At 37.9% G+C, this 25,851-nt stretch overlaps 1 protein-coding gene across 2 annotated transcripts in view; it reads left to right on the forward strand.

Moving 5' to 3' along the window:
* Nucleotides 1-25,851, forward strand: part of TENM2 (teneurin transmembrane protein 2) — a 692,618-nt gene that overhangs the window by 219,101 nt on the left and 447,666 nt on the right. The window lies entirely within an intron of this gene.

The raw sequence follows: 25,851 nt of genomic DNA on the forward strand, positions 1-25,851 counted from the left end.
ACTAAATGTAGGGGTTTGGCAGTGCCTCGTTTAATACATTGCATGGGTCATTCACATTTTGGTTTCGTTGCTGTGAAGGGGAAGTTAATGCTGCTGAGCATCAAAGTACAGCCTATACTGGAATATAGATGTAACATTTATTACAGAAAATGGAAAGCTTAATTCTGAGAAACTTTGACAGAGTAAATTGTGGGCAGATGAGTATAGTGTCCTATCCCCACCAATTCAGGATGATATACAGTAACACCTTTTTCACTCTGCTCTAGCAGTGAACGGTTGAGCTATGATTGTATAGGAATAGATGTAAATGCCCAATGTAGACATGACTAGTTTTAAGGCAAAGCTTTCTTTCTTGTTCTTCTCATGGATTGCATTCAAGATACTGTCAGAATATTTTCTGTCTTTTGAATTCCTGTCTGGAGAAGAACACTGAGTCTTTCTTGTGATTCCTATCCACTGATTTTTTAAGCTATTGTGACATTTAAAAAAATTTACAGTACTGCATAACATGATGTTACTATCTCATAAATGGACTTTTCTGTCTTTAACCACTGTTGGACATTTGGACGTCAGTCTCAGGATTTCATCTGAGAAAACAGGAGATGGGAGTTTTGATGTAATCCTGATGTCCTCCACCATGACACAGCATTACGCTGTCTTGCTGCCTCGCCTTTGATAGATGGGGAGCTTTGTCAGACGCGGAAAATGCTGCAGAGCCTGTCAGTTCAGTGATAGCTGAGGAGGCTGTTTTGTTCCAGCTTTTGGGAACGGGTCACCAGGTGGCTATGTGTACTTAGAAAAATTAGGAGGAGAATGTTAGTCAAAAGTAAATATGGTGAAGGGAAAAACAAATTGACTGACTTTATCATTCTAAGAAAACATTTGGTGTAAAATGCTGAGAAGCCATCCTTAATGAAGGGAGCAAAAAATCCTTTTGCCGTGTAGTCTGTGGGTCTGTGCTTCGTTTCATAGCAAGAGATTAAATTGCAAGTAGTAAGAAAAATACAATTTCCAGGAAAACCACAAAAACAAAAACAAAACACTTCCTTGAGCACCAGTTTTCTGGTGCTTTTTATTACTGGCTTCTTGTACAAGAGAAAGTTTATTTAGAAACTTTAAAAGAGTAACAGAATGCTGCTAAAGTTTATCGACTATTAAAATAGCTTAGAATTTCGTGGGGAACGGCTTATTTTTTATTCTGGATATCAGTATCAATTTCTAAGAAAGAAGCTATTTACGGTGTAGCATTTGATTTCTAGACAGTATCACAGCACCTGCTAGATGTGTTACAAAGAATGATCAACTGTTGTGTGCCTGTTCCAGTGTAAAATGTTGCTAAGATGAAGTATATCAAACACATTTATCTGCTGCAAATCAGTTTGTCTCAGAGAAGACTCGAGTTAAATTTTATGGAACCTAATTTTGTTACTGATACACCTTCTGAAATGTATCTGAATATACTGTATTTTTCTTCCCTCGTAGGTCAAATGAATCATCATTTTCTCGCTCTTCCAAAATGGACAGTAAAAATAAAGCCATTTGTGTATAACTGGCATGATTTACTGCAGGTCTGAGTATAAAATCATAAAACTTACAGGACATGGTTAATACATAATCATCAAAATAACAAAGTGCAATTCTAAATTTATGAGGCTGAACTTAACACTGAATATCAAATAAGAACCACATTGATTTCTGTAGCGCAGGGCTTAAAAACACATTAGGTGGCATAACTGCAAGACAGTACATTGATTTAAGCGTAAAATGCATAGCACTCAATATTTCACCACCTAACGTTTCTCAGTAATGAACAAAGCTGTTGTACATTGATGAAAGGAAAATTATTTGTTTTGTTAGATTACAGAACTCAAGGAGATGTCTTGCTTTTAGACTAGGGAGGCATAATTTGAATCACACTTAGCAACAAGTGGCGTCGGACACCTTAGTGCGTGTTGATCTCTACGTCATGTGTTTTAAGAAAGATGTATTTACGTGGCCTTCATGTAGGCTTGAATTCAGGCACCCCCATTTCAGGAAGAGTGTTTAGGCATGTACTGATTCATTGCATTTTGGAGGCCTGTAAGCGTTTTTAAAACGTTAAGCTCTGCTTTCCTGAATCGTGTGCATAGAGTAAGCCTATAAATCTCTATCACTCTTGCTCATTGAGTTTTGCCAAAATTAACTCAGTTTACATCAGGAAACGTATTTTCTCCTGTTTTAGGCTCCAACACACAAAATGCCTTGGCAAGTGAAAAGTCTTATTGGCTTCACTCTAAGCTCCCCAAAAGATTAATTGGATTGACATTGGCAATTCATCTAGATTTAATCTTAAATAGAAAATTCTATGTGGGGGCTACAAACAGGTCTACTGAACGTGATTTTGTCTCAGTACACCGTATCCGTGGCCGCGTCCTTGCCCCTTTTAATGCTTTCATTGTGCACATGGGGCTTCAAGCAAGGGCAGTCAGGTACTGCAGGCCAGGGCGGGCCCTGGCCGCTGCCAGGACCAGCAAAACATGTCCGTGCCCGTAGAGGGGACATGCTGCTTTGTGCCGTCATGAAGCTGTGCTCCTCATCTGGTAGTGACAGTAAAGCAAAAACGTCTTAGTGATGAAGGGTACAGCTACTTTGTGCATATAGATAATAGATATTTTCTATAAATACACACACACACACACACACACACACACACACACACACACACACACACACACACACACGTATATCTCAGTAGTGTTGAGAGCTGGTGATGTCTTTTGGAGTACGAGGAATTTTACGCTCTGGGTAAGCGTGCCTACCCCCTCAGCACTAGGCCTCTGGCGTCTTGCGGGATATGGCCTTTGGACGCGTTGAAGTGAGTGGATATCATGTTGGCGTCTGTGTTGCTTGTGTTCGTAAGGGACTACTTTAATCATCAGTATTTTAGGGGCAAAAATGTGATGTAGCCTTCCTTTAAATTTTGCGTACTTATTTGGTTTACTTTTTTTTTTTTTAAACTTTTATCATATTAAGTTAAAGTATTAGTCTTCATGACATGCAGAATGGACTGAGATGTTAGAGAATAATGTTTTTAATCATCATTGACATTTTCAGAGAAGATTAAAATTTAATAAAACTAATTGTCTGTGTTTGAATGGCTCACTTTGCAGTTGATCATGCATCTTTAGTTTCCATTAGACATACATTTTTTTTCTTTTCCTGCGGTGTTTTTTTACCTTGAAATTTACCTAATTAGTATAATTGATTAAACAGTTGGTTATAGTTTTTTCTTCAAATTAATGCAATGTAACTGTAAGTTATGATTAGCATGAAATAACCTTTTTTTTAAATTGTATTGAATAAGCGATTTTCTGAACTTCTACAAAATATTTTTACTTCTCCTTTTAAAGGAAAATTTCCAGCTTACCAGAAGAATATAATTTATTGAGGTTATATTTAATGGCAAGTACAAAATACATTGCTTTCACTGCTGTGCATCTGTAGTAATATAATTTGAAGTGCTAGGGCCCTTTGCATCCATTTCTGAATCTATTATTAGTTGATTAAATTAACTGGCTGGATCAGTACAGTGAGAAGAGACACAGTAATGATATTACAGAATTAGTATGCTATGATGAATTGTCAAGAAAAGTAACTGTGACAGCCCTGTGGCCATATGCACTTAGCCATGCAATTTATAGTCATTTGAAAAGCCAAGGACTTTTCAGTTTTGGTTAGGAAATTTGTTCTTGCTTTTGACAGAAGTTGAGGGATATGTGTGTTTCGAACAAGAGGGGGTTTACAGTGCCAACATGAAAAGAAATCAAAGGCTCTCTTCAAATGTTAGCATTTGGGTGATTTGCAAAGAACAAGCTACAGAAAAGGATGGCTTTTATTGTAGCTATGCCAGTTCTTCTGAAGAGATGTATATGATAGTGCCGTTCCATTGCAGTTGCAGAAGATAATATTACTTAGAGTAAGATAAAAGTAAATGCAGTCTTGGATCAGAGTTTCACTAGTTGTAGAGCACTGTAAATTTCGGTACAGTATTATGCAATATATTTTTAGTAGGACAGTAAATACAGCTTTTTTAAATTATTTCTTCTAGCACACGTGAGCTTCCTGATTACAACTGATTTGAAGCTACTTTAAATGTATTATTTTTTCTTTATGCAAATATTTATAAGAAATATAAACTGATTGCCAGACAGCTTCAAAGGAGCTGGTAGTTATAGTAGGTAATCAGCATGTGAAAACTGACTCAGTGCCAACTTTGTAGTAAGTCCCAGTGTTTACAGATTGCCCTGTTAAATTTGCTGGACATTTGGAATTTAAATTTAAAATTTTGCTGTTATAATATTTACCATATTGTGAGTTGGCTCTCTCTGTGTTAGTCATTAAAGCCAATACCTTCTACAAAACATGTTTTCAGAGTAGTAACAAGCAGAGGCTGAATACAAAGTAAGGAAACTATATCAAAAAGAGGTTAGATTGTATAGTTAACTCATTCTTTTTGACAGCCTAATAAATGGTATGTCCCTAATACTACGGACATACCATCTTTGCTGAACATCAAACTAAAATTTATTTTAAGCTTTATAGTGGACTATTAAGTCATTTTATTAATGTTATTTATGTTAATTAAAACCCTTATAAAGAAAAGGGAAATCTTGAAATATTCTGTTACGGTTTTTTTTTTTTTTTTCACTAGTTGCATGACTAGCTCAATAGGGTTTCTTCTTTTTATGGATAATCACTAACTTCTGATCCCTGTTGGGATCAGTTCCTAGTACTCGAGAGATGTAGGTGATTGTTTAGACTTCTATATTTGCTGCCCGTCTTCCAGATATCAAAACTGCTTTTGTCTTAGTCCCTTCTCCAACAGACTTTTATTTATGCATGCTGTTAGGCAGCTTTAAAAAACAGAATTTTGCATTTTTGTAACATGATTTCAAATGATAATTTACCATTAGAGAAACATCATTTTATAACCGTGGTGAAGAACCTAACCACTTCTAGTCATCTCTTCCACCATGTTGGTATCTTAATCATTAGAAAGTTTTTTCCTAACGTTTAATTAGAATCTTTTTTACCACAAGTGAAGCCCACTCGTTATTCTATGAAGAATGGATTATTTCCTTCTGATGAAGATTTTCCTCCTTCATTTAATTTTCAGAGTTATTTAAAATTGTTGTGTTTTATATATGTCAGTTAGAGTTAAATATGTTAAACAAAATATGCAGTATAATGGTCATTCAAAATAAGAATTGCTCACTTTAAGTCATGAAAATAATGTCTCTCCCAGAATTTTCAGTAATGCAAACTGGCAGGAGTTTCATAATCTTGCAGATAGAAGTTCCTAATATTAGTAGGGTACTAAACTAGTGTTAATATTGTTGTTAATCAAGAAAAATACTCTCACACTTGCTTAGTTTAAGCAAAATAGTCCCATTGTGACTTCAATGCCCAATAGCTCAAATACTCATACGTTTAAAGTTAGTAACATGCATAAATATTTATGTAGGCTAAGATAAAGCTTTTTTTTGGACTAGACTGGATAGAATTTCTTTAAAGCTGTGACTTGATAAATGCCTATGACGCAAACTGTGAGTGCTGGTGTTTACTGTTGTTTTAGATATATTAACGAAATAGTGTGGAGGTATATTAACAAAATAGTGTGGTAAGCTATCATTTCCATAATTATTGCATCCATTTAGCTCTTCAATGTCAATCAGTCTGTGTTTCAGTGTGGTTTTAGTCAGATTTTATTCCTGCAGCATTGTGAACTCTGCATTGCTACCTGCATGCAGTCTAATTGGGTGAATTGGCATGATTAAACTTCAGCTCTGATCTGTGAGTCACACGCTACATAAGAAGATAAGCATGTAAGATTTTGCTTACAAGTTGGAATAAGAAGTGCTTGCTTCTTTTATAGTGTATAGTCAGGCTTTTAACGACTTATATTTGACATTTGCTTTTTATAAACAGTTGGAGACCACCACTTGGAGTCAGGAAAAGATTTAAAAAAAGAAAAAAAAGCTTTATTGGTAGAAGATGTTGGGAACTTGGACAGTGAAATACAGAAAGCTGTGGTTCTATCAACGTACACCTTTTCCATATTGATGTTATATGATGTACTTTCACCCAGAGAAGGGCCTCTAAACTCTCCAGTGTCTGGACCGCTAGGCTAAATTCCACTGAGAAATAACAAAATGTCAGAATGATCTGAAAAATATTGCCTGGAGTTTTTTCTCACTGGATTCTGTGTCTAGAATCTGAAGAGCACTTGGAACTGAGAGGGATAACGGTGGCTACACTGAAGCGTCCACTCGTGCCACCAGCGGAAATGAATGCCTTTGATGCCCATTCACCGCAGAGAAGCGCAATAAGCAGCTAAATGCCATAATGTGTTCTGCCCGGCACCGCCTGAAAGCTTCCATGCGCATCCCAGAGCCTGTGCGCTAGGGTTTTCACTGTCAGCAAAGGGAAATGAATGCCTTTAGCTTTAAAGTTTAAATGCCTTGCTCAGCAGGGAGCCCAGAGAGATTTGTTCAACTGAAATGAGCTTATAATAAGGCTTTCATCCTAAGATAAGTAAGGACAACATCCAATAGCTCTATACTCCCTCACCAGAAAATACAAATAGGTTTCTGTATGTGTTATGATGCTGTTATTGTCTCTCATGCGATATGTTGCATTTCATGCTAATAGGTATTTTCCATCATAGCCTGCAGGAAGACTGTGTTTTAACGAGGTTATATTTAGAAACACAGAAAAATAAGAGTTGCGACTGAGATATTCAATTGCTTATTTATTTATTTTGCAAAAAACCCACAGTATTAGGATATTATCTACAGAGTTCTGCAACAGCAAGGTATTTTAACCCATTGAACTGTGCAGAAGCTGTACAGAGGTTCAAAATACATTTAGAAAGATTCATGGAAGAAGGAAATCCATCAGCAGCTGTTAAACGTGAAACCCGGCTCCTGGCTTGAGGGGTCCCAGAGCCACCAAGTGCTGGAAGCTGAGCGTGGCTGCGGGGAGCCCTCGCTGTGCTGGCCTGGCTGTTGGAGATGAGGAGCGAGGCTTGGCGGGGCAGTTGTCTGACCTGGTGTGGTGTTCGCGTATTCTTCGTTCTCCGTCTCCTGGTTTTCCAGCCCCACCCCGATCACAGTTGTTTTTCGTATAATCAAGATACGGTTTTTGACCTGCGGTTCTTAGCGGGGGGTTGTGAAAGCAGAACGTATGAGTAGCGTCTTTGTCCGCTCTGTTGTTCTGTGCGCAGTGTTTGTCCCAGGGTTTCAGAGTCCCTGCTAAGCTGTCAACAAGCTGTCAGTTACAGTGCTCTTGCAGATTAGTGATACAGACGTTGAGGGACTGGTGGATACCGTATCCTATCTCCGATGATATAAGCTCAACCCTTCCCATTTTAATCACTGATGCATTCTTCTGAATGTTTATAAAGCGTTCATCTTGTCTTTTCCCTTATATCATGTTTACAAATTAAATACAGTAGTTAAATATCAATTAGTACAGGTCATATTTCATGTTAAATACCAGCTACCTAAAAATAGAACAACGACATTTAGATACCAAGGACTTGAATGAATCTGTCTTGATGATTGTTTAAATATGTTATTCATGATTTGCTGTTTTTCTTTAGTTCATTTGGATCATTTTGTTTTCCTTTTTTTTCTTCCTTTCCCCTGGTTTTTCTCTTCATCTCTTTTCAAAACGTCTTACTTTTACTTTTGAAATCTATTATTTGTTGAACTCTCTTTTTTAAGGGTGACAAGCTAGGTGTAAGTCTCAGTACACCAGTCATCAAGACTTCTGTGGCTGCCTATTTATTTACTTTTTAAATAATTTTCAGAACTGAATTCTCATAGCTTGTAATTCCTATCTTAGACTTGGTTCCCTCAGGAGCGTGTCACAAACCTAATCTCTTTTGAATTCTCCATCAAAATATCAACATAAATTTATTTGTGTCCCCCTTGGTGTTCATTAACTCTTGTAACACTCACCCAATGTCATTTCATACCCCACGTTACTAGACTTGGCTGCGTAAGCACAGATTATTTTGACCTTACCAGTTCAAGCTAAAATTCAAATGCTTCCCTTTTGTGCTTACCGCTGCAATATTTTTTTTTTTTCATCTGTTTTGAGGAGGTGGAACAAAGTAGCAATTGGTTGACTTGCTGTTCCACTGTTGAAAGTGAAATTACTAATGAGGTACAAGTTCCTAACACCTGACTGCGATGTTTAGCAGGATTTGTGTTCAGTAAAAACGTTTGGACGATTTTGAAAGGAGTCATATATCAGAAAGGCTACATTTTTTTGGTGTGAATTTTAAAGCTAAAATGACAATCAGAGTCTGTAACCTGCGAGTCTCTCAGGGTATGTATCCTAACTAGAAGAGCGGAAAAGGTAGGCAAATATAGTCAGGGTATGTTGAATATACTACAGTGCAACTGTGAGCAGAAATAAGTCTATTCGTGGTTCTCGTTTCAGTTGGAAGTGCAATAAATTTTATGCAACTGGGACTTCACAAAGAATTATATTTTCTGGGAGACTGCATAACTAGAACAAAGCAGATTTTAAAATACACAGGTCTGTTCTAGCTTTGTAAAGTTCTGTTGAACGATCAGTTCTCATTTGTGGGCTTGTACTAGAAGTCATCTAGATTTATTTATTTTTCAAAAAGGTAATTACTGTCTTGGGCTTAAGTCTATATTACAGAACCGTAGAATTATTTTGGGTTGGAAGGCATGTCTGGAAGTCATTTTCTCCCTCCCAAAGTGCTTAATTCGTTCTGCCTTACTCGTGTTCCTTAGCGTTGTACAGATTGTCTGTTGTCTTCAGCGTGGTGATTGCAGGGTAAGCTGCTAGTCACCGCAGGGAGGAGAATGAACCTATTTCCTTGCCTCAAGGGTATCAACAGTCGTATGACAACTGGATCATAAAGAAGTAATCTTTCAACATGTAAAATTAAGCTCTTGAATTAAAAATAATTGAACCTAATGTTAGGAATGCATAGGCATCGGTTTAACTTCACTGAGTATTCTGCTGGAATTAAGTGGCTTACGTGCCTGTGGAGTTGATTTTGCTGCATTAAAATCAAGGACTGTTTTTTCTGTGAGCTGAATGGAATCAGCATCAAGTGCTAAGTAAAGTTAAACAGACATTCATATTCATTCAGGAGCAATACAAAGTATGTATTCAACTTGGTGCCATAATTTTCATGTGATATCTGGTAAGCTTATTACTTAGCAGGAGCTATTAGATGAAGTTAGGCTCACAATTACAAGGAGACCCAATCAGGCTTTTGCTTCCCAGAGCGTATACGACTGCAGGAAGCTGATTAGGATATTTGCAGGATATTAGTGGGAAGCTCAGGAGTTGTCATTCTCTTTTCTGAAAAGATGGATTTATTCAAAAAGCTATTTAATTGGATAGATAATTGATTATCTCAGAAATTATCTTTTCAACAAAAAGCTCTCACCAGTCAGATAAAAAGCCTATCCTTTACAGATTTTGGAATAAAAGATGTGAGGACAGATGTCTTCCAGTTGTAATTTCCCAGCTGGAACTCTGTAAGACACATTAGAGTTGTGAGAGAGCATCATACTGTCAGGATGTGTTCAAATTTACATTTTTTTAAAGAGTCAACAACAACTGGCTGCGGCATCTGGCATTACTGTACCTTTTTAGAGTCGTTAATTCCACCATCTTTGGGAACGTTCAACCGCTTCTACAGGCGAAGGTTTAGGGGATTTTATTTTAGTTTTTAAAAACTCTTAAATTCAAGAGAGTCATTAAGACAATGCTTTTGAATTTCTTTTGAAACAAAGGCAAGTACAGAAGAATCCACTTAAAAAAAAAAAAAAAAAGATTCTTTTATTACCGTGGAAGTTAACCAAATAAAATTATGAAAATAGCATTACAAATGAAAAAACAATACAGTTTTGCTTTTTTTCTCCTTGTGAAAACTTCCTTTGTTTTGTTGTTTAAAATGTGCATTTTCTAGCTAAAGCAGGAACTTTAGAACTGCTTCTAACTGGTCCTATATTTGGGGTACGATATGGGGAAAACCGCTTACTGTGGTAGTATTGCCCATGTGTGGAAAGAGTCAGCAAAAATTATTCATCTCCTCTGACCCGCCTCACGGAGGCAGCCAGCAGAGAATTGGTGGAAACCTATGGCAGTTCTGTATTCGGACCTCATGGGAGTGTGAATCTGTTGCCTACAGTACGAATGCCGTTAATTTTGCTGGTGTAAATGTTCACTCAGCATCTTGAAAGGCTTTCCTCAAGTACCATCCCAGTGGTCCTTTTTTATTCTTGAGAGTGCTGGTTGCAGAGGTTTCTGACATTGCTAATGAGTTAGAAGTGTACATAACGCATGGCGTACTGGGGTTAAGTCTGTGATTGGGTAGGTGTCGTAGTACTTGGCAAGAAAAATAATTAAATATTTTTTCTTCTAAACATAATTAGACATTCCTCTTCCCTTTTTGGTAATCCAGTCTCCCAGTACTATTTTTGATAAGCCTGTGTGGAGTGGTACTACGTTCTCCTGTTCCGTTTTACTGAGATCCCTGGCTGCAGTTCGGGCGTACACCCGTGCAGATTCCCGTTTTCAGATCTAGCCACCACATCTGTGTGTAGTCGCAGGCGCAAACTGAAAGGCCACATTTGAAAGGTGGTTGTTGTGTGTGTGTGTGTGTGGTTTTTTTAAAGCCATTAGAATTACTTTGGAATCTCACATATGGAATCTGATTACCTTACTGTAACTATTCAAATGAAGGAAGTTGTGAATGAAGGTTAAAATAAGCGGTAGCAAGCATTAAGAATGCTGTCAAAAAATGAATGTTATGCTATCTCCCTGCAGTTTTCACCTAAACGGTACTTTCTTCTTAACCTATTTACACAAAATATGTAAAGTTAACTTGACTGCATTGGTGTTTTTGGGCATGTTTTATGCTTCATGAGCATGGACTAAATCAGCTGTGCTAAACAGACTTATGAGCATTCATTTTATTTCTCAGTCCCTTTAAAGGAACCACGCAAATGTTGGGGCTTCTTGTTCTGTTTTGATTTCGTAGTGGAAAATTGTATCCACATAAGTAAGCGTGCACTGAACAGCGATAAATCATTATTTCTCAGATGACCAATATCAGCAGGTTTCTCATATATTTCTCTGCTGGAGTTGATTTCTAAATTCATTGAATAATTATTGGTGCTGCTTTTCATATGTGAAAAACATTTTTCTCTCTATGATTCTGTTGCCGCTTAAATCATGTCCCCCGACACCTCCCCCAGCCCTAGTGGTTGTTATTTTAAAGGCCAGGGCCTTATTGTAACAGCCCTGCTTGTTTTTTTTCTAAGAGATTGGGGAGGTGAGGAGTAAGGGGTTAACCTACATTTTAAAAGAAAAACCTTTAACATGTCTTGAATTTTGCACTATGAGTTTATGAAAAAATCTGATTCAGGTTATTTTAATAAATTTCTAAAATATATTTTTTATCTTGATAAAATTCAGATATTTTATTGCAGCGTTAGTATCATGAACTGTTTCTGTCATGAAGAATAATGCTGTCAATTTTAAACGATTCTGACAAAATGCAGTGGTACAGGATCAAGTGCTTATACTGAATACTGAATTTGTATTTAGCCAAAATTGTGCAGATGATACTGATCAATGGCTGCATGCGATTACATCTTTTGCTATAGATCTAAGACCACTTGTATCGATGTATTTCTGGAGAATAATTTTATTTTTGTTTGTTTCTTTTAATAACCTCTGGGTCAGGAAAGCCGTCAGAATTGCCGCGGACCTGCCCTGTGCGTGCAGGCTGTGCTGTGTGGTCAGCGGGATCGCTTACACAAACAGAGCAGACTGAGTATTACAGATCTGCAGAGCTGGTGCTCAGAGGCCTAATTCTGCAAGGGTCTGACAGACATTAATGCACTTTAATTGAAGTTAATGTCAGCTCACCAGTACCACTGATGCATTATTAGGCAAACTGAAAAGAATAAAACAGTGATTGATTCAGAGAATAAAATTAAAAGGAACACTGTTTAAACTTAAGAATAAATCTAGTGTATATATTAGATAAGTTTATAATACCTTTACCTGTCAGAACAGTACTATATAAATTACTGTTTTATTCATCAAAGAGTTAATTGAATTTTTAAACACTGCAGAAATGTGTATCAGTGAGACATCAATTTGTTAAAGGGAGAGAAAAATCCTTTAATAGCGTGTAACTTAAATAGTTTGCCACCAAAATGAATTTATGGGCTATTGATTGGCTCCCAACTCAGTTTTAATACGGATTAAAATTGCAGCTTCATTTCAAGCCCCCTGCCAGCTTTTTCTTTTTTCTAATGCAGAAACTCGGGTAGTTGGTTCAATTAAATTTAGGAGTTGAATTCAGGAAAAGGTAGTTGCAGTGAGAAAAGCTGGTCTGTTTATAGCGACGTTCTTTGCTTGCTTTTGAAGGCTACTGTATTGTTCCCTTCTTAGCCTATGACTGATGCCTTCCAAGCAAAGATAGCAATTCTGCTAAGATTTACTCTTCTAAAAGCTATTGCACTTAGAATAGCTCCAGATTTTTCTATTCATTTACCGTATTACCTTTTACTGGTATCAAAGCCAAATCTCATGAAACTAAAGCAAACTTTCTCAAGGCTCAAAAATCTTGTACGTTTCAGGATTTAAAATGGATTCCCATAAACTGAAATGTTTTGGAGTCGGTTTATCATCTGTTAATGTGTCACCCTCCTGAGTGACAGAGCTGAAATGTTTCAGAGAATGTTAGTTCCTGGATTTTATCATCACTCGCCCAGCTCTATATCCAGTATTGCTAGAATCATTACTATAGATGCAACTAACTCATTAAATAGCAAAAATAAATCTCATTTCATTTCTCAGATTATTTATCAAATTTCTAAATGCAACTTTCTGATGACTCTTTGGGAATAAAGAGAGGAAAGAGAAGGTGCATTTCATACCCACACACTCTTGATGACTGAACATCACAGAAATAAACACAGAAATTTAGTAGGTTCATGCAGTTCCTGTCAGTTAATGAAGCTGAAATAGCTTTGTCATTGTACTTCCTGTGTCAGCAAAGGCTACAATGCAAAAGAAGAAGATGGGAATTAGTCTCCAGTTCGCACTGCATATCTAGAAAGTACAGTGGGTATTTTAGAAACTGTAGACCTTATCTTTAGCTCTTAACTAATAAAAACACTTGACTCAACGTTACCATCTTCAGCTTCTCAGAATTAATGAATTAATGAATTCTTCTTAACAAGAACTGTGATCAACTAGACTGAGCTGAAATTCTACCAGGTTCTGTAAGGCTGGTTAATAATCCTGGATACACAGCGTTTGTATCTTGGCCTCTTCAATAGTTTTCGTGGTGCAAACGCATCCGCATTTGAAACACTGTTCTGGCTACATTATACCTGATTAAGGATCCAAGAAGTCTGTTTTTTTTAACCTGAAGATGGAACTGAGCATTTTTAAAAAATAATCTATTGAAGGCATGGATGTGTTCATTAAGAAAAGCTCTAATTTTTAAAGCGTTAATTGAGTCATACTTCAGAGTAATTTCATTTAATGGTCTGTTAGGTTAATAATAACTCAAAATGAGTGCCATTGTTTGTTTCTTGGGAATTTGGCATGCTGTGAATATGTTTTCAATAGCTCAGGCTGTAGAATACCCTTCTCGTATTTGGAGGGAGTCAAGGCTTTTGATACGGATAAAATACTCCTTTACTGACCTTTTTAGAAGAGGAGAGGAGAGCAATGTGACCTAAAATTTGATCTCTGCCAACAAGAGATTGACCCTATTGCCCTGCCTCAGTGTTGCAGCCACCTCAGTAGCTGCCTGTGCCTGGATAGACGTGTTAGCGTTACCAACATCAGCTCACTGAACCAGCTAAAAAGCTATAGGAGTTGGCTAACAAAGTTGAGAGCTAAATAGTCATGATTGAAAGGTTTAGGCTTAATGCTCTGCTCTGATGAGCAGCAGTGTTTTACATCTCTCCGAGCTGTCATTCTGGGTGACTCTGTACTCAATATCCATGCAGCTGGATAAAACGTGAAAGATTAGCCTTTCCAGCTGTGATTGCAGGGAATTTTTTAAGCTTATATTTCATAGTACAATTACCCAGGAAATATTTAAAAGTCTTCAAGTATATTGTAGCGTGCATACACTTCTGCTCACAGTGCGTTGGAGACCTCATGCTGTGAGAAACTTATATCTGTTTAATTTTTATTAGATATGATTAAAATATTAGAGATTCAAATAGCAGTAGCTCATACAGTTTATATGTATGCACGATCTTTTTGGTTGCTTTTTGGCTAGCAGTGTTTGTATGACTCCACTTTTCCATTATGCATTAATGCATATGAATTAAAGGGTAAACAGCTCTGAATTAAAGGGTAGCAGAACTTCCAGCATTCTGCAGGATTCGCTGGACAGAGCCAGCCGTTCCGAGCGAGGTCTGTCATTACTTCCTCCTTTGGCCTCACAATAATTTTTAAAAAGTTGTAGGGGTTTTGTTTGCTTGTTTTATGTGAAGGAGAGAATGAATGTTTACACTTCCATTTTTTTTTTTTTACAGGCCTATAAACATATAATATGGCATTTCTTTTATCTCCTTCACATACAGCCATATTGCAGACGCTCAGTGTTCCTGGGATGTTCAGGTTTGTGATACTTTTGGAAACAAGTTTGGCAGCATTTCTTCATACATCTTTTCCAGTAGCAGCTGCGGTTTCTTTGCCTGTTGTCTTTTCCTTCTGTGGTGGGTTGCAGCAGAATCTATTTAGGGAAGATGGCTGTTTCCACTTGTAAGCGTCTAAGCCAAGCAAGTTTGGTTAAGTTTTTGCTCTTCCTGTTGGTCTTTCTTCCCGTTCTACTCCCCACTCTCTTGTCTGTTTGACTGTGCACTGAGGGAGCAAATAGCTATTGGCAAAGCCATGAGGTTTTGGTATGTTTTGCAGGTTCCGTTCCTCATCTCTCCCCACAAATCTTTTAAATCCTTTCTCTACCGGTATTTGGGATTGTTCCTGAGGCTCACCTTCACTCATTTTCAAATGCATGAGCTATCATTTTCTAACAGTATCTGACCATCAGTCTGTCTGCATAGCAGTGCACATTGTGTTTCATGCAAGTGAATGCTGCTATTCGAGACCAGGTTTGAGCTCTAGGCTAAAGCACGTTCTTTTAGTTTTATGGTTCAGTGTTACAGAGCTCCAGTTCAGGTTCTGAGATGCCTCCTGTGGCTTGCAGTTACTGGGAACGTTATAAATGCGTGCGTTAATTTTGCATTTCAACCTAGAATCAGAGGTTTGGTTCATAAAACTTGCATGGAGTTCCTCTTTCCCTAGAACGAGAGGATGTTGGGAGCTGGTCGAACGGCTGTGCTGACAAGGTACCTCCCAAACTTTCCATCGGATACTGGCAAGGGCAACGGTGCGCTCACACTAGACAGTTCGGCCAAATTTCTAGAGGCTCAGACTGGGCTGATGCTAAAGCAGTGACCTGTTGAAGGGCGTACAGCTGTGGTGACTCACTGTTGGTATCTGACACTTGGGGCAATGTCAAGGTTGGAGGAAAGTGTTGCTGCAAAGGGTGGTTTACAGTCCTTGCTAGAGAGGTTATTTAACTCAAAATTTAGTTTCTGATGCTTTTAGCTCTGGAGTATGTAGTTCAGCCATGTGTGTCAGCCAGGATGGTGACCTTCACAAAAGCTTAAGCAATTAGTTAATTCAAACATGTAGATGTTTGACCCCTCATAACTACCACATAGGTTGAATGGGTGAAAAGGAAGGAAGGAAGGAAGACTAGGAACTTTGTTGTATATAGAAATCATGAAGTTTAGAATCTTAATGGTACTTTAGTGGTAATGATGATAATTCATTTATGTCCAGATGGAAAGATACTTTTTGTGTATTTTTTCCAAGTTACAACAACACACTAATGTATACATACCCGCAGGCACAGGCTTGACAGGCAGTACTGGGTTCATGGTGTTTTTCAGTGCTAGTTTGTTTGGGGTTTTTGCATTTTTGCACTTAAAATGTAAGCAATATGTACTGAAGTCTCTTATCAGTGACTAGGGTTTGTAACAATATTACTATTTGTAATCCAAGAATTAAGAAAAAACAGCTACTTTCTTTTCGTTAATTATGTAGCAAAAGCTAAATATATATATATATATATATATTTTAAATATGCTGTACTGGAAAATACGAAGGCAAGTCCACCTTTTGTTTCAGATTTAATGCTTTTCATCAAGGTCAAATTTTCAAAAGATTTAAGATTTTAATCTTAAGCTTTGACATACCATCAGATGCAGACAGGAGTTTGATTCCCACTGAAAGTCATTAGTCTAAGCCATTTCTGAAATCAACCTTGCTAAGTCAGGCAAGTGCTTGAGAGTGTTTTGCGCTTTTCCTGCCTGTGTTTTATTAGTTCATCTGCAGTGACTTGTGTGGATAAATCCACTAGTGGGAGTTGTTCTTTTTTCCAGAAGGATCTCCAGAAAGGAAGTCTGAGGGCTCTCTCTGTAAACTGATTCACCAGATCCCTGTCCAGTATCATTATTCCAGAGCAGCTTCCTTCTTTCCTGCAAGGCATAAACAGGGAATATGTCCCTGAAAACCGTGGGCCCAAGAGGTCTGGGTCTAGCCCAGGAGCCATGCCCCTGGGGTGAGCCCTGTCCTGTGATAGGGCGCAGCCCGTGGTCACCTCTTCGTCCGTCATGAAGGGGTTTCGAAGGCCGTTCAGCCCGGCTCGGGGAGTACTGGAGGACAGAGTGCGTTTGCTGCCAATTACTACTCGCTTCCCCTCTACACGCACAAACTGGTCCTCGCACCAGGGGAGGCTGAGTGGGAGCCGGGGCTCTCGGCAGGTCCCAGGGGCTGAGGAAAGCCCGTGCCCGAGCAGGAGTTTCTCCCTGCAGAGCACCTGCGGCCCAGCTGCTGCCCGAGGCTCGGAGCAGCGCCTCTCCGGCGCGGCGGCACCAGGCAGGCTGGGTTGGGCTTGCGGCGCCGGGAGCCCAGCGCTGCCCGGTGAGGGTCCCCGCACGTCTCCCAGGAGGGCAGCGCACAGAGCGGGGCTTGGGAGTAGCTCGTCTGCACTCACCACCGTGTCCGGGTGGGCAGGTACGGCAGTGATCAGGGACTAAGGAAAGGCTGCGCAGTTGCAGAGACAGTGATGAAGACCTTTTGAAATTAAAAAAAACACCCTCGTTTTAGCTGCCTTACTCTTGAAGCTTTTAGCCACGTAGATTATGTGATTATATAGTGGCTGGTAGAAATTTTTTTCTAGTGGTTAGCTTAGTGTTAAAAATGTGTCTCCTGAGGTCTTCCAACATATGTCATTTTTTTTCCTAGTAATTCAATTATTTAAATAAGATATATTTCTTAAAATTTTACTTATTAGAACGTTTCTATGTGACAGCGTTTATACATATATATTTGTATGTATTTATTTCCTGACTTACCTCTAGGCTGCTAGTTTTGTCAAGTATTCTGAAAAGCCTCACAGCATTTAGAAATCTTTACTTTTTAGTAAGCTGTTTTCACTATGTTTAGTAAGGTACATTCTGCCTTTGATTTACTTTCTCTATTACTACATTGATTGCTGTAGCCTAATATATATTTAATTAGTAGGGATGTGATTGCAACTAATCTTGTAGAGCTTTTAAGGGACAATAAATTCTAGAATGTATTTTATAGATTTTTTTTTTTTTTTTTACTTCAAATATTTTAAGCACTGGGGGTAGACTGTTACACTTCCATGCATTTTTTTTCTTTTTTTAATACAACGCAGGCTGCAGTGAGATTGAGCCGTATGTTCACATCTTCTTCAGGAATGCATTGCACCATTATCCTGTGTTTTGCAAATTGTTGTGGCCTAATTTATAAACTAATTTGTAAGTGAAAATATTGCCTTTGCAATTTAAATTTAGGCTTGTACGCAGTTCCTAAAACGCCGTATAGCTCGGTTGATCCTAAGGCTTGGAACATACAGGCGGCACAGCCTTTCCTTTTGGGAAGGAGAGGAAAACCGCAGTGGTACTCAAAAAGAATTAGTCTTTTAGGCTGATATTGGGGATGTTGCCTACAGCAAGGAGTCCATTCAATCCCAAATCTAAACTATGGCCAGGGAAAAGTGTGACTGTATGGGAAGTACGCTGTGAAGGAAAACTGCTCTGGACGCATAGGCAAAGTCATGCAGTAAAGGGAATAGGGACATTTACTGCCTTATAGGAAGGACTCCACAAGCAGACATACAAATTGGGACTATTTTCAGTGTAGACTGCATTTCTTCAGGGATGGTGGTGCATGGATGATGAACCTTTTTCTGTTCCCTAACGCTCACAAATGACAAAACACTGGACAAATGTACACAGGACTGCCAAGGGTGCCCTTCTTGTGCTCCTCCAGCATACGTTGCTGCCTACAGCTATGAAATGGAAGGGTGCAGTGAAGACAGAGCCAGGCTGTGCTTCAAGGTGCCCAGCTATGGGATGAGGTTCTACAGACACAGGCTGAAGCACAGGAAATTCCATTTAGATATAGGAAAAGTTTTTTTGTCGTTAGAGTGGGCAAACGGTGGGACAAGGGCCAGGACTAGAGAAGATCTGGAGTCTCCATTCCTGGAGACGCACAGAACTCGACTGGATGTGGCCCTGAGCAGCCCTGCCTGGTTGCATCAGCTTTGAGCCAGGCTTTGGGCCGGGTGACCTCCAGCAGTCGCTTACGACATAAATACTTCTGTGAATCTGTGGTAGCTTTTGCACTGACAGCCTACCCATTTTGCATAGTTTCATTAAGGGGCTTAAATTATCTTTTCATCTTGTGATGCCAGTTTTTAGTTTTGAATCTTCGTGCCGTGCTGCATTTAACAAATAAGGTAAATATGGTAGGGAATAATTACAGTTTTTTAGAATTATACTGAAGTTTGCAGTGTGTTAATTCAGATATTTTTGCAAAAACATGAGATGCATGTAGATTGTAGATTCCCATTGCATGTGAACCTTATAGAGCTGTGTTGGTAACAGGTATTAATTAGTGTAGGCTGAGTCTTCTCCTCTTAAATCCCTAAGGAAGGATACCTAAAAGAATGGATTCATGGGAAAGTTGCCTACCCCTGCCTGATGGTAAGAAAGAGTTTCCAAGTGGAAGAATGGAGAAGGAGCTTTGCGACTTAGCATGACTAGTGCTAATTTTGACTTCTGGAAAAAGATGAGGAAGTCTCCGCTAAGCAGAGTGGCTGCACGTGGCACATATACCAGATCAGGTATTGCCAAGTGCGGTAGAGAAGATGAAGAAAAAAGAAACAATGGTTTAGAAATTTCTTTTGCAGTCTCTGCTTATCAATATGAAACATCTGCTTCAGCTGCGCTGGCTCCCACTGACAGTCCGCATTACTGATGCAGTGAAATTGCTACTTACATGCAACACAACAACACTGTGCCTCCCTGAGCTGCATTGTAACAATTCATTACTGTGTGCATGTGAGGTAGGGTTTGTTGCAGGTTAAAATGTAAATGGTTCCAGTGCGCTTGGATGAGCATCACGTATGGAAATTAGCATTGACACAATTAATTTTTGTTTGTTATAGTCTTAATGTTGCTAAGCTACAGAAAGAAATGGATCAAGCTGAGGAAATCCACGAGTTGCTGACTGTTTGCACAGAATCTTTTAAAATGTTACACTAATTGTATGCTATAGCTTAGCTTTTATTTAATGTAAATAAAATGGTTAGTTTTTTAAAACATCTATCTTAGTTTTAAAATATTCCTGTCTTTACTTTATATGTAAGTACTTGCAGCTATAAATAGCAAAACAAATGTCCTTAGATCAGCTTTTTTGTCTGAGGAAATTTGATTAGACACGAATATGTTCAAGTTTTGTATACAGTGAAAGAACAATACGTTTTTTAAGAGTTACAGTTACTTCCATTTATATCTAAATAAACAGCTTCACAAACAGAGCCAAAGTTCATACCCGCAAATAAATACAAGCTAAAATACCTGATGGTGGTAATATTGCTTCCTAAGTTGAAGTGCTTAGCTTATTCCCCTCTATGAATTCCCAGGGTAGCCATGGATTATTAGAGCTTGAAATATAAAAGTTAAGTGCTTATGGTTTCGTAGGCTGATCCAATGGCTAACACTGCTCAGAAGAGGAAGGGTGAAATCTTGACCTCGAATTGGAATAGAAGCAGTTTATGAATTCTTCCTTTCCTACATATCTTTCCCCCAGAATATCATTTGATTCTTTTGTAAAACTACAAGGGGGGGGAATCAATTTACTGTAAATTCTTCTTCTTGCATTCACTATAGGTTCAGTTTATTGGGATGATAAAATAAGTCCTTATTTGATATTAAATTATAAAAAAATCTTATAGGGGCAGAATAAAGACAGACTTTTGACAATGTGTGTTTGCTGAATCCTTTTATTTTTAACTGTTTATGAAGAAAATTACAGAATTTTACCATCAACGCTGAAACTTTTCATATGATGGTGCAATAAATATCAATGCCTAGTATTTAAAGGTAGTAGTAAATGCATCAATTGTGTATGTTTTTAATATGTTTAAATAAAAAAATTCATAAGACTTGAGCATGAAAGTACTAAGTTGTTCCGAAACCTGTCATTATCCTCCGATCAAAATCTACAGCTTTATTGCACTGGAGAGACCTATATCTTTCTGTTATGCAGTTGCTTCGGCTTACTTGGCAGCACTTTGCAGCAGAATGGGTCTTTTAAACAGTAACAAACTTTTCACCTGTATTTCCTAAATGGAAATTTAATTCTGTAACGGTTCTAGGCTAACAAGTAAGTTTAATGAAGTAGGTATGATTGTGTTACGTTCCATGAAGGTACCATTATCAGGCTTTAATTTTATATGTTGTGTAAAATATATGTTTTCCATTTCAGGGCAGATTAGAGAAGATACTTAGATGGTATTTCCTCTAGACATAATTAAAATTATTCTTAATATTAAAATCATATATTAATTATTCCTAGGCAAGATACTTCATCCTAAAATGGATGCTCTTAGCAATGAGAAGCTATTACTCAGCAAATAAGGGTGTGCAAGAAACTGAACATTTATTATGTTCTGTATTCGTACCGTATTATGAATCAATTATTTAAACTTGTTATATTTTTAAATCCATGAATATAATATCGTCACAGATGATTTATTTTATGGATGCTTAGGCATGCCATTCAGTATCGTATGGGATTTGGACTCAGAAATCAATTTGTGGCTCTTATATGTTAGACGGTTTTAATTTGTTGTTCCCTAGAAGCAATAAGAACCCATATGTGCTAACAAATACGTAGGTGAAGATATCTTGACCTTAAGGATGCAAAAAATCAGGACATGGTTAGCACATGAGATGACTCACTCAGAGCCAGTAATGAACTCACTACACACACCGCATGGTTTCAATTACAGCTTTATAAGACTAGACGGCATGGTGCCAGAAACAAAAGATTGAAACAATTTAAATGATTCTCCTCTTCATGGTTCAGCTATTTGAGCCTCTGCTTTCTGTTCCCTTATTAATGTTCACTTTATCTGTGCAAAGCTGAGACTTGGAAAATAGGAATTCAGTGTCTGAATATGTAGAATATCATCTTGTTATAGGATGATCTAGTAATATATTACTTAGTTAATTGTTTGCTGTGTGACAGTTGCCTGCAAGGTTCATATGCTCAAGGTCAAGAATCCTTTCTGGAAATCGTCCAATTTGTCCCAGTCAAAATTAGAAAAGTTCTTCTAAAAGCTAGTTAGCAAAATAAAGGTTATCATCCCCTCTTCATATAATTACTTAGTGTTTTGATCACGCATGCTTTCAGCAGCATCACTTCCTCACCACCCCTACCGTCTGAGGGAAGCCAGCACCTCGGTCATTTTGTAGGATATTGTAGTTACTGGCACGCTCTATTTCTCTCGTAGAAAATGTTTCACTGTCCTGTGCAGCTCTGAGGATTAAAAGCAGTTATTTTAGCACGTATTGCTGCACTGACCAACAGCTGCCCCAGGTTTCCTTGCTGCATGGCGCTTGCTCCTCAGAGCACTGGCCGCTGTGCTGTGCCGAGCCTTGCTGCAGCGCAGGTCAACGGGCAGTGGCAGCAAGTTGCCTCAGTGTCTCACTTTAGCCACTGCAGATCATTTTAATGGTGACTTACAGGGGAGCCCAGAACTGTAACATATTTGCAGGCACTTTGCCCTAAACGAGTAGCTTTTTCAAGTTTATTCACCACTTTTCTCTGTCGGTGTGAAGGGATACTGCAGTTGCATAGCAACTGATTTTTGGCATTGCCGTACAGCTTTATGGAAGAGACTGTGTGCAGAGCCATCTGTCCTAGGATCCTCAGCAAAGAGGGACATCATGGCATTCAGGGGAGGCAGACCTCTTCCTGCAGACCTCTTCCGTGGTCATTCTTCTCTTTTATAGAGCCAGTGCCTGAGGAATGGAAAGAGAATGGGTCACTGTATCGAGGGCAATATTAAATGTTTTCTAAAGCCTTTGAGTTCACTTTTAAAGGAAGCAAGGCTTTCTAATATACTCAGATTTTTTTTAAACCTACTTTTTAGACTTATCAATTTTATTTGTGAAGATCATCATCATTAACAAAATATAGTCAGACTTCCTTTGCAACTCATCTGAATTACTGCTGTAATGATTGAGTAAATTGGAATTGTAGGTTATTTAGTATTTTATTGTAAAATGACAACACCTGATGTAATGGAAGGTGTGCAGACACAGAAGTCTTGATGCCTACAGGCTTCTGGGTTTGTTTTCTTTGTACAGGTGGAACAAGTGAATCAAAAATAAAACTGTAAAGGTAACACGGTGTTAAATGTCGAATTTTTTACTTGTCTGCCTGGGTCATTGTCTTTTACAACATTTTGCTTTATAAAATAAGTTATGTTGATACTTACAAAACCCAGTGAGACATATTTGCTTTTAAAAATTCCTACTAGATTGTATTTCATTGAACTCATTTTGTCAGTGACTTAGTTACTTCTTTTTAATTGCCACTCTTATAAAGGGCCACATCATCAGGGTACTTAATTTTTTTCTAGGAAGGATACTGAACAGGGAACTTATCCATAGCGAAGAACAAAAAAGAAAGGAACCCATATCCAATGCTCTAGGCTGCCTAGGACATTCCAAGCAAGACAAGAAAATGCTGGTGGAGAGGGTGGGGAGAAGGAGAAGAAGAAACAAATTTTCAGCCAGCAGCTCTAGTCTGCTCTTATCTTTATCCCTCTTTTTCTTCGCTTGTCAAATCATGAAATCTTTAGATGCTTCCTTACACTTATTTGGATGGTATGTAGATAACTATGGGTGTGTGCTTATTCGCTTTTGCTTTCTGCGTGAAATCAGTGGTTGCCTGATGTATCCCAAGCCACTGTCAGTTACTTGCTGTTACCACTATTGACGCTTCCTTGTCTTCTTATCCTGGAAAGTCTGTTGGTTGTACCTGAACTATATAGCAAGCAACAGAACTATATAGCAAGCAACATTTGACATGTATGAGCTATGCTGAGCTAATTTTTTTGGCCAGTATACATCTTAACTCCGTATAGAGTGGTTTTCTGTTATTCCTAGAGAGTCTAACGTTCCTTAAATTACAACTTTTTACACAAAGAGTAGTAGGATATTACAAATGCCTGAATAAATATGGGTTTGGGGATGCAGTCTATTGTAAGTCTTAGTGTTGCCAGTAATAATCTGATCTCTTCAAGGTCTAATTTTAATTTTATTAACCTTGCAAAAGTATACTGTCTCTTTAATACTGTCTTTCTTGTTTGTAAGATTGAACAGAACTTGGAATCTGAATTTCTTCATTCTTGATCTCTTCTGTTAAGTAACTCCGTTACTATAATTTTTTTCAGTTGGTTCACTTCATAACAATCAGTTCATTAAGCTTATTCAACCTGTTTCTCAAAATGGCGTGCATCATTTCTAAGTGCTGTTATTTGAGTTTAACATAAATTTTAATATGATGAAATATGAGATCAGGATGAGAATGCTGTTTCATCTTTGCTAATTTAAATTAGATTCAGCTGCTTTTTCTTGGTCTTCTATATTAATTATAAAATAAGTCATTTAACTATGGGGTTCCTTCTTTTCTGGAAAATGATTTTGACTTCTGAAAAAGGTCGAGAGGGCAAACTCAGGTGACCTGACTGGGAAGCTCTTACGGAGTCTAAAGTGCTTTTAGGCTGAAGACTCAAACCTCCATATCTAGCTTATTTCTGTACTTTCTAAAATAACCTTCCTTTCACTGTATTTATCACAGTTAGACAAAAAAAAAAAAAAAAGTTCTGTGTAAAATATGTAATTCTCAACTTATCTTTAACTTTGGAAAAAAAATGACACTTAAAAAAACTTTCTAAACTAACTAAAGCATCAGTTTAATTTCTACTAGAAATTTCAAATTAAGATAAATTGGATTCATCTCTACTTCCTAAAACAGAAGAGAAGAAAATAAGAGAAACAAGTCTCTGTTCTGTGTGAAAGAGAATATTTAATCACACATCAGCAGAGAATTAAAAAACGTAGCAGTACATGAAAGTATTCTTTTTTTCTTCTCTGAACAAATTAATTGCCAACAATGAAAAAACTACAAAGCACTGTTTAAAAATAAAAAATACGTATCTTAAGTATAATAAACAGGAGCTAACGCAGTTAAAGTGAAGCTCCAAAAAATCAGCTAGCAACTGACAATTGGTTGTGGATCTCATCAGCTTGAAATATATATATCAAACAGGTTTCTTGCAAAAAGAAATTTGCAAGATAATTGTGCATGCATGTTTTTCCCAGACACATGCGTAGGTAAAGCGTCTGTATAAATATTAAGAGAAATATTCTCTAGTTCAATGCTTTTCATTACTGAAATTGGGCCAAACTTGGACATCTCAAACTATCTTATAATATCCTTTGTAACGTTTCTTATAATATTATTTGGTAAAATCCTATTGTAAAATAGGTAGGAGTAAAATTCAGTATTCACTAGGAAGTAGAATTTTTCTGTCACTAGATATGCTGACAAGGGTAGAAAGGGGACAAGGGGAAGAAGTTACTACCAGGTGGGCGAGAAGGATGCAAGATAATTACCCCCTTATCCACTTATAGTTACCTACAAGAGAGCCGTGTGTTGCAGAACTGTGAGGGATATATGCTTCTCTTGCAGCAAGGGGTCTCTGAGAGACTGCAACATTTGTGTTGTGTATTCATACACTTCTCCCTTTTCTGGTGACAGGCTGACCTGAAACATCATACACAAGGAATAATCGCTTTAATTCTGTAGTACAGATGTACTCATTCAAATCCAACTTAAAAAAAAAAAAAATTAGTGCTGATTTTGTTTTTCAGCGTTGCCAAAACAAAACAAAGCAAACAAATGTTTTCACACACTGCAGGACCGTGGACAGGGCCTGAAAGGTCCTCCAGGGAAAAAAGTCCTTCAGAATTTCTGATGAACATTTTGCTGCTATGTGCGGCATACCTCCTCCTTCCTGAGAGTAATGAGAGAGGAGGTATAGCTCAAGTATTGTCTGTACTCAGAAGCATTAAGGGAGTATATAATGACCCAGGGGAGAGCCATTACCAGCCAGCGAAAGCAGGGAGTTGGTCTGCATTTTGTGGAGATGAAAATTGGAGTTGAGAAGCAGAGTACCAAAAAATTCTGGAATTTATCCTTATTTCTATATCTTACTGGTTATACTGGGAGTTAGTTCTCGGTCACGTTTGTCTGCTCGTTTTATTCAGATGTAGAGAACAACTGTCAATAAAAATTTGCCTTGTAAGG

The sequence above is a fragment of the Struthio camelus genome, chromosome 13 (genome assembly GCF_040807025.1).
Source record: "Struthio camelus isolate bStrCam1 chromosome 13, bStrCam1.hap1, whole genome shotgun sequence".
Classification (NCBI taxonomy): domain Eukaryota; kingdom Metazoa; phylum Chordata; class Aves; order Struthioniformes; family Struthionidae; genus Struthio; species Struthio camelus.